Source organism: Pinus tabuliformis, chromosome 1_2, assembly GCF_031772625.1.
Source record: "Pinus tabuliformis cultivar Carrire ecotype Pingquan chromosome 1_2, CPIR1, whole genome shotgun sequence".
Classification (NCBI taxonomy): Eukaryota; Viridiplantae; Streptophyta; class Pinopsida; order Pinales; family Pinaceae; genus Pinus; species Pinus tabuliformis.
In genome coordinates this window covers 934,261,497-934,270,784 of record NC_142298.1, presented here as the reverse complement: position 1 = coordinate 934,270,784, position 9,288 = coordinate 934,261,497, and the positions used below count along the sequence as shown (strand labels likewise).

The 9,288-nt window shown below is 28.4% G+C and overlaps 1 pseudogene across 1 annotated transcript; it reads left to right on the top strand.

Annotated features, from left to right (window-relative positions):
• Positions 1–2,575: 2,575 nt before the first annotated feature.
• On the top strand, positions 2,576–9,060 carry LOC149209010 (protein NRT1/ PTR FAMILY 5.2-like; annotated as a pseudogene). The gene is made up of 4 exons (XR_016252816.1): positions 2,576–2,873; positions 2,965–3,181; positions 5,191–5,756; positions 7,610–9,060. The product of XR_016252816.1 is annotated as a protein NRT1/ PTR FAMILY 5.2-like (transcript).
• The last annotated feature ends 228 nt before the right edge of the window (positions 9,061–9,288 follow it).

Genomic DNA, 9,288 nt, shown 5'->3' with positions numbered 1-9,288 from the left:
TATATTTTTGTCTTTACCACTCCTAAGAAGAAATTGAACATTGCAGAGATAAGAACTGATTCTCATGGGCTTTGAAGTGAAGAATTTGTCACCTTTGCCACACTAGGGGGTTAGATGAAAAACATTTTCTCTTGGATTTCCGAGCTCTTACTCACATCCGTTCTCATTTCCAAATCATTTTTCACACTACCAACTTTCTTGACTTGTAAGTCAAAAAAACTATTGTGATCCAGGAATGGTTCTCTCCCTTATTTTTTATCATAGAAATAAAATATTAAAGATTCTTCATTAATCTCTTTCTTAAAGTCCAATAAACCATATTGGTCTTAATGGATGTTAATCATCATCATTTATTCATTGAAAAAAAATTAAATAATAATAATAAATATGATATAGACACAAATTATATTACCTAATTAAAAAAAAAATATTGAAAATAAAATAATTTTGACTAAGTTACAAATATTTTAGATGATTAATCTATTCAATATCTTTATTCATTTAAAAATACAATTTAGTAATAAAAAATCAAAATAAAGACAAAAAATTATATTACTTAAAAAAAACTAATATAAATTAAATATGACTATTCTAGATATATATTTTAAATAATTAATTTGTTCAATTAAAAACACAATTTAAATAACAAAAATTACATTATAAAAGAAAATAAAAATAGCTAAACTAAAAAGTAAATTAGATTTAACCACCCATTTTAAATAATAATCACTTCAATTTATTTATTCATTTAAAAACATAATTTAAAGAACATAATATTACAATATAACAAAAATTATATACCTAATTCAAGACAAATACTAAAGGTAAAACAATTTTACTACTCTGTAAATATGCTAACATAGTATATTTGGTTCATATATTCTAGTTAGTTATAATAGTATAATTAATATAATTTAATTAATAAATAATAAAATAAAATAATGATTTATTTTTTAAAAAATTTAGGTTAATAATTATTAATAAAAATGATAAAGGTTAATATTTATTGAAATTAAATTAAAATTATTATTTAAAAAAAATTATAATTATATTTTAAAAATTTACAATTATAAATATATTTATTTATTTTATAATAAATTATAAAATAAATATATAAACTTCGTACTATAATAAAAAAGTCAATTATAATGATTATGGTTTCATTATAATAATAAAATTAATCACATAATTTTTTTTTTAAATTATAACCAAATTTTAAAAATTTAAATGTATTTATTTTATAATAGATTATAAATTAAATATCTAAACTTCTTATTATAATAATAAAGTTAATCATATAATAATTATCGTTTTATTATAGCAATAAAGATAATCACATGATAAGAAAAAGACTTTTTAGTCATAATGATATATCTTTTGATTATCGTTTTATTAAAGCAATAAAGATAATCACATAATAATAAAACTTTTTAGTCATAATGATATATCTTTTAATCACATAACATCTTTTAGTTATAATCCCATAATTATGTATTTTTAGTCATAATGTCATATTTTAAGTTACATTATGTAATAATGAAAATGTAGAATTATTATTAAAATATTTTATTTTCTAAAATTAATATTTACATTTAAATAATTTTAAATTTTAAAAATAAAATTTAGTGATAAAGTTTTTTTTATTGAAGTTTCTGTGATCTATAATGAATTAAGAAAAGTTTTTGGTATAAATTATATAAGAGAAATTTTTGGCCAACGCTTTTAGAACCAACCATTGTGGTTCATCATGAGGATTAGAAAAAAGAGCCTATGACAAAGGTTTAAATAGAGAGCAACCACATGATTGGTTCCAAACTTTTCTTTTATGTGATTTCTACCTAAAGACTTTTCTCAAGATAATTTTTTTTATCAATAAAATTACTTTTAACAAAATTCTACCTAAATTCCTTTTTTTTTATATATAGATATTCCTTTGAGTTTTATCTAAATATCCCACGGGTATTCAAATCTTGAGGCGTCACCCATATGCTCGTAGTGTAGGAGGGAGGATACAAGCAATATGAAAGCAAGTCCCATCACCAACTCCGGCCTCCTGAGTTTCGCTGTTTGGAATCCATTTGCAGTGGTCCAATCGGTATTCAAATCTCTGGAAGCTTCACCCACACGTCCCTATTGTAAGAGGGAGGACACAAACAATATGAAAACAAGTCCATCACCAACTAATCCCACTAATGTATCTAAATACCTTTTTTTTTATTTAAATATCCCCACTTAAAAATATTTCCACACAATTTCATCGAAATATTATAAATTTAACGATAACTTCGATCTAAATTCCATGTTTTCAATATAAATATTGCCACAAAATTTCGACCAACTAAAAAAGTTGCAGCTTTTGACAAAATTCTACCAAAATTCCAACATTTTCACTTAAATATTTCCACCACATCAAATCAATCCTTGCCTTTATCACAGTCGTGACACGTGAATTTCTATCCGAAAATCTCAGTACTGCGAGGGTCATCACGACCTAAGCGCCCCAGCGCAGCGTGTCATAGTCACTAACGAAGTGGACATTATTCTGCTCGAACGCATCTTTGTCCAAGTTTCTCTATATATTTCAGAGCATGGAATACAAAATCTCAAATGATTCATTAAGATATCAGACAGCTTGTGAAGTTGCGTCTGGAAGAAATTGGCCAGAAATTCTCAATTTTTTTGGAGGGGGCTGGGAACATCTGCTGTTCTATTCCTCTCCCGATTAGTCACAGTGGCTGCAGATCAAGTCGGTAAGATGAAGTCCAAAGAAATAGGAGAAAACGAGATCACATTGGACGGGTCGGTCGATTTGAAAGGGAGGCCTGCTGTAAGTGGAAAAACTGGAGGGCTGAAAGCCTGTTCATTCATCGTTGGTATGTAATCGCCTCTTTAATCTGTGCGCAGGTATTTTTGTTTTACACATGCACGTTTTCCCAAGTTTGATCCATATTTTTCAATCAACAGGTTATGAGTTTTGTGAACGATTGGCATTTGGGGAATTTGGGCTAATTTAGTGATTTATCTCACAACCAACCTGCACGAGAGCACTGTTTCTGCTTCCAGAAATGTCAATAACTGGGTCGGTACTATGTGGATTATGCCCATGCTGGGAGCTTACATTGCCGATACTCACTGGGGGCGCTACTGGACCTTCATAGTCTTCTCAGCTGTCTATGTAGTGGTAAGAATCTCTTCTCAGTCCTTCCCTCACATGGCTTTCACTAATGGCTGCTGTTTTTATTAAGTGAATTCATTAATTTTATTGTAGATTTTGGAAATATTTTGTAATTTTATTTATAAAAGGTTAATTGTTTTATTTTATTAGAGAAGTTAATTTCTGAAATATGGTTGAAATATAATTTCGTTCGTTAAATTCTGAAATATTAGTAAATTTGTAATTACAATTAAAAACAAATTAATTTTAAATTCTGAAATATTCCTGAAATCTGATAGACTATTTAATTTATATCTGATGGATTATTTAATGTATAGATAATTTAAAATGTAATTTTAAATTCTCAAATATTCATGAAATTTGATGGATTATTTAAATTATAGGTAATCTAAAATGTATCATATGTTTTACAAGATATATTTTAGTTTTAGTTTGTCAAAATCTGATATATTTATAAAATATACTATCAAATAAAAATAATTAAATTCTAAACTCTGAAATATTCATAAAATCTGATGAAACATATAATCCAAAAATATATCATATGATTTACATTCCTATATATATATATATATATATATATATATATATATATATATATCATATGATTTACAATCCAAAATATATTTTATGGTTTGCAAGATATATTATAAATTTATTTCTTTTCTACATGTACATATGAGAGAGAATTTCAATAAAATCTGATAAAGATATCATATGATTTGCAAGATATATTATAAATTTAATTATTTTCAACATATAATAGAATAAAATCTGATAAAACATATAATCCAAAATATATCTTATGATTTGCAACATATATTATGAATTAAATTCTTTTCTGCATAGAAGAGAATTTCAATAAAATCTGATGAAACATATAATCCAAAATATGTCATATGATTTGCAAGATATATTATAGGTTTGTCTTTTCTAAATATAAGAGAATTTCAATGAGATCTGCATTCTACAGCTACGAAATTAAAACATATTATTTACATCAATCTCCTGTCAATTGGAAAAATCAACTTTACTTTTCCAAATTGAAATATAAATTGTTTTCTACTCTAGAAGATTTAACCATCATCTAGGTGTTGCTTTTTTATGGTGTTGGTTTTTTATGGTCCACACAAAAGTGTAGAATCCCGAAACTCCTACTCTAAACAAAGCAGCAGGACAAGACAGCCTTCTCTATCAAGGAATATTTTTATGAACTTTATAGATTGTGGATAGCTGTGCTGCAACTTTGAGTTGAAAGTTGAATATTTTTTTGTTTTAAGTTAGATAGTATATTTGAACCTTTTTTTTTTGTCATCTTATCGGATTCGAATCACAGATCACCAATTAAAGCACATATGCTAGGGGATTGCTGGGGTCCTTGTGTGGAGAATTTGGATGGTACAATTTCGTTTGAATGCGTATGCAACCATGAAATGTATTTTCATATATTCTTACCAGAAGAAGGAGGCATAGATGTATCTAAACTTAGAGCATATTTCATTTAGCTGATCAACCATATGATGTCATTAAAATCCTGCATTATTCAAATACAGTCACATCAAGTGTTTGAACTAGCTTTTTTAAAATTTAAGAATATTTTCAATTTTTGTAAAGTTATAGAGATAAGGATAATTTTCAAAATCTATAATTAAATAAAAAATATTTTTTAATAGAATAAGTAAATTAGATAAAGATATACAAATTCTATAATATTCTCAAAATCTACAATCGAAATAAAAATATTATTCTTCTGGATAAATCTGGTTTCAAAATTGAGTGAACTTACACTATGATTTTGATTTGATACAATATTCTCAAAATCTACAATCGAAATAAAAATAATTCTTTTAAATAAATCTGATTTCAAAATTGAGTGAACTTACACTATGATTTTGATTTTTGATTTGATATAATATTCTCAAAATCTACCATAGAAATAAAAATAATTCTTTTAGATAAATCTGATTTCGAAATTGAGTGAACTTACACTATGATTTTGATTTGATTTTGTGCAGGGTATGGCGATTCTCACGTTGGCCGTGTCTCTGCCATCTCTGAGATCCCCTGCTTGCTCTTCCAACAAAGGCTGCGAGAATGTGTCAAGTCTTCAGACTGGTATTTTCTATTCTGGATTATATCTTCTGGCGATCGGTGCTGGAGGAACGAAGTCCAACATCTCCACTTTCGGGGCGGATCAGTTTGATGATTTCAATCCCCAGGAAAAGAGGCAGAAGAACTCATTTTTCAATTGGTGGATGTTCACCATATTCCTGGGAACTCTGCTTGGTAAAACATTTCTGATATACATCGAAGACAAGATCAGTTGGGGTGTCAGCTATGGAACCATCACAGCAGCGCTGGTCATGTCATTCGTTCTCTTTTTGTTTGGAACTCCCTTTTACAGACATAAGGTCCGAGCTGGGAGCCCTCTTCAGCGAATGGGCAGGGTAATTGTCAGAGTACTTCACAACTGGAAGCTCCAAGCTCCTTCAGATCCCTCTCAGCTTTTCGAAGTGGACTCCTCAGAATATGCTGCTAAAGGAAGATACCCTATTGCTCATACTCATACTCGGGCACTAAGGTCAGTTCATGTGACTCGAATCACTCTTACAAGTACAACTATCCTCGAATAAAATTAGCATTTCGAATTGAAGTGAGAGAACAGAATAGAATATTGGTAAATTATAAAATATATCTATCTCTATATATATTAAAATATTTTTAGTTTGATTTTGTTTATTTTTTTATATATAGCAGTGATTATCTTTTAAAAAGAATATATATAATAATTATTATGTTAGATCTAAAATTTTTGTGATCTATATATTGTAGGTAAATGTCTTTTCGATTAATCTATTATTAGGATTTAGTTCGAAAAGTTGACCAAATCTTAATGATGTGATTAATCCTAAAGACATTTATCTATATAATTATTAATAGACAAAAGTTAAATCATGTATAAAGTAATGTTATGTTGTATTCTCTATTAAATATTGTCATGTTTTGTAAGTATTACTCATTGAGTTTTAATTTTCTCTATATTAATATTTAATATATATTATTTAAAATGATCAATGAATTTATATAAAGATATTATTATTATTATCTAATTTTAAAGTTACCGTTAAATCAGCAATGATTTGATTGTTAAGTTTACTAAAGCATACATCCTTTGCCTTTCTCGTTTTGAACCTATGACTTTTTAAGAGGAAATGCTTACTCTTAACCATTAAACCTATTAATTGTCTATATTAAATATAAAATTAATTTTTTAAACTATATTAATATTATTATTATTATGTGGAGGAAGATAAATGTAAATAATCTCTAAATTATTTTTATATTTATAAAATATTAATAAAATTTTTAAGTAATTTTTTATATAAATAATTTTATATATTCATGATAATATCATTATGAATATAGTAGTTTATTTGTTTGTAATCTTGTTACAAGTTTAATTTTAATAATATTTAAGGATATAATATTTACTTTTTATATTCTATTTTTTTGGAATTTTTTTTTTTAAATTAATAAGTTGTATCATTTTTATATATAATTTTTTATTTAAATATATTTATTTGTTATTGTTTTTTTATTTTATATTTATGAGATTTTATTTTATTTTGATGTAAATTTTTTGGAAAAGTAAAATTAAAATTTTAGGAGGTCATTATTTGTGGTGTGAGGATTGTGTGCACATTCAAATTATCTTTACAAATAAAAAATACAATTTAAAATTAAATGCATATAAACTTAAAATTAATAATAATTTATTTATTGAATTAAAGTTTCTGTGATTCATATGAAGTTTTTGAACATATTTTATAGCGATAATCACATCAAAATTCATTTGTCCACTTGTTTTATTAATAATGAAATATAAATATAAGAAAAAATAATTAATTAATATTCTTATATAATTATATATAATTATCATGAATAACAAGTGCCTTTTATCATTTAATAATTCACTTTCTACTAAAAACATTTTATTATTTAATAACTGATTTTCAACCGTTTATATGGTAGGTAGGGTTGAAATTTCAAAACAAACTCACCAATCACCAATCAAATTTGCAGATTTTCACACCTCCCCTCCCATTTTCACAATTTCAACCAAAAATCATGACAGTTAAAAAAAAAAATTGACCATATTTAATGAGCAAATCAAACAATTTGGCCCCACCCGTTTCTCATAAGTAATGTATATCTTTGTATTTGTTTCCTTGGCAGTACGTGTACTCATATTCTACTCTACAGTTCTTATTCGATGTCATTAAAATTTAAGCTATTTGTGATTAGTGTTTTTTAACGGCTTGGTGGTACGCCTGTACTTATTTTCTACCCTACGGTTCTTATTCGATGTCATTAAAATTTAAGCTATTTGTGATTACAGGATGTCATTAAAATTTAAGCTATTTGTGATTACAGGTGCTTAGACAAGGCAGCCATTAAAACTGCAGAAGACCCATCCAGCTCCAAGGTCTGCACTGTGACTGAAGTAGAAGAAACGAAGCTTATGATACGGCTTCTACCCGTCTGGTTGGCTAACATCATACCCAGCACGATGGTAACGCTGGTAGGCACACTGTTTGTGAAACAGGCCGCGACACTAGACAGGCATCTGGGTAATTCCAGGAGCTTCGAAATCCCAGCAGCGAGCACTTCGGCTATCCTCACGCTATCAATGCTAATAACAACGGTGGTCTATGACAGAATATTGGTCCCCGTTTTCCGAAGATTCACAGGAAATCCCAAGGGCATAACATCTCTGCAGAGAATGGGAGCAGGCATGGTGATCCAGATTCTTGTGATGGTCATAGCAATTGGCACAGAAATTAAACGATTGGATGTGATTAGAGATCACGGGCTTCAAAATAACAGCAAGGCAATTGTGCCTCGCAGCATATACACGTTGATTCCACAATTTGCACTAATGGGCACAGCAGACGCGTTGCTAGATATCGGGAAAATAGAATTCTTTTACGACCAAGCACCAGAAAGTATGCAGAGCCTCGGAACTTCACTGTACACGAGTTCTCTGGGAGTGGGTTCTTTCATGGGTAGTTTTCTGCTGACGATTGTGAGTAATATCACGGGACGAAGGGGCCACAAGGGGTGGATTCTTAGTAATCTGAATGCATCACGTCTGGATTATTATTATGCATTCTTAGCTGTTCTTAATTTCTTGAACTTCATTTTCTTCTTCTTCGTCTCTTATTGCTACCGATATAAGAGGGAACCCACTGAGGCTTTTGGGCAAGATACCGAGAAGGCAATACAGATTGTAGCTGTCAGGAAACAGGATGATGAGGAAGTAATTGGGATTAGCACTGCACTGAATTATTATAAATAAATAATCGGGATTAGCCCTGCACTGGACTGGGATTAGGATGAGGAAGTACTTAGGAATAGATGTTTAATTATTATAAATAAAATGAGATGACATTCACGACCATTTTGCTTAGTCGTCTCTGTCCTACTCATAAAGCCTTGTACTTTGCTTGAAGAAAATCGGCAGCAAGAAAACAAACAGGACATGCATGATGGAGTTCAGTAATCCACTTTCCTCTTTCCAAGTATAAAGTTGCAGGTGTATTTTCAACGCATTCAATGTGTTTTCAACGCGTTGAGAACATGGGGCAATGTCACCACCAATACATAGATTTTGCTTTAGTTTAAAGGATGAACCTGTTTACTGTATTCAATCGCCAACAAAAATCACATTTTCAAGAGGTTTTGGCAAAACTAAATCCCATGTAGAAGAGACCACAAAATTGGAGATGTTGCTTATCTTCTATATCCATTATAATAAAAATAATAAATTTGTAATCTTTATAATAATTATTTACAATATTATAATAATAATTTTACTATTACAACTTTAATTTCATTAGTTAAAAAGTTCTGAATTCATGTTTTTGTGATTCATATTGAATAATTAATAAAAAAAAATTAGGCAGTAATCATATAGAAGAGATGCTTTTTGAACCAGTCACTACAACATGAAGAGTTAGATCATGACACTAGCTTAAATAGAGAGCAATGAATAGACCCTTCATTAAAAAGGGATGAAGAGATGAGTCTCTACATCTTTAGAAATGTCAGAT